Here is a 1,281-nt window from a genome sequence, read left to right as displayed (position 1 = left end):
CCTCCCTGTTTCTCCCTCACACAGTCCTTTCCCTCATCTGCCTTTCCCCTTCTCCTCTGAGAGGAGAAGGCCCAACCTATGTATCTCCTCACCCTGGTACATGAAGTCTCTGCAGGTTAAGTGCATCTTCTCTTACTGAAGTGAGATAAAACAGCCCAGCTAGAAGAACATATCTCACAGACTGGCAACAGCTTTTGGAATAGCCTTTGAAATTGTTTGAAATCCATATGAAGACCAAGCTGTACATCTGCTACATATATATAGGGCAACCTAAGGCCAGCCTGTGTATGTTCTTTTGTTGGTGGTCCAGTCTGTGAGTGCTCACAAGGGTCCAGGTTACTTGATTCTGTTGATCTTCCTGTGGAGTTCCTATTCCCCACAGAGCTGTTGATCCTTCCACAACTCTTCCATAAAACTCCTTCAGCTTTGTCTAATGTTTATCTGTGGGTCTCTGCATCTGTTCCAGTCAGCTGCTGGGTAGAGCCTCTCAGTTATACTATGCTCCTATGTGTAAGCAGATTAGAACATCATTAATAGTTGTAGCCCGCACAGTCATCTCGCCAGCAAGAAGACACGCTGACACTAGGATCCTTCTGCAGCAAGCATTTATTGCATCATGAAGAGGAGAAAAGGACCGAGCCAATAATTGGCACTGCTTATATACACCACAGCACAGCGTGTCCGCCCACAGCGCGGCGTGTCCGCCCATGATTGGCTGTTTGCTCATCACTCCACGTGACGCCCCAGGATGGGCCGTGACTTGGCGTCTTTTCACTCTACGCACATGCACAAACAGTTGTTTACCAGGAGTCGACAGGGGATGTAGACGCCATCTTGTCAAGGCAAATGCCTCTCCAGCTCTACCGCTCTCCACAAATAGTGTCAGAGTTTGGTACCTGGCAGTGGTATGGGTCTCAAGTTGGGCTGGTTATTGGTTGACCATTCCCCCAGTCTCTGTTTCATCTTTGTCCCTCCATTTCTCATAGAAGGACACATTTTGGGTTGAAAGTTTTGTGGGTGGGAGATATTACTTTTAATAATATTTTTGAGAGTCTATAGACATGGAAAAGTATATGTTGATGTTACAAAACACCACAACTCCTTCAAATTCCCTCAGGCTAGCACAAACATGTTCTCTTCCTAACTTCATGTCCTCTTCATTTTCATTTTTGCTTTGGATTTTATATTCTATTGATTCCATGTAGTGTTATAGACATATGCACAAAGCAAATGAGTCTGGGATCATTTACTGGAACATAAGCAACATACAAGGAAATTTGT

Source organism: Mastomys coucha, chromosome X (assembly GCF_008632895.1).
Source record: "Mastomys coucha isolate ucsf_1 chromosome X, UCSF_Mcou_1, whole genome shotgun sequence".
In the NCBI taxonomy this organism is placed as follows: Eukaryota; Metazoa; Chordata; class Mammalia; order Rodentia; family Muridae; genus Mastomys; species Mastomys coucha.
Note: the sequence above shows the minus strand (reverse complement) of the source record.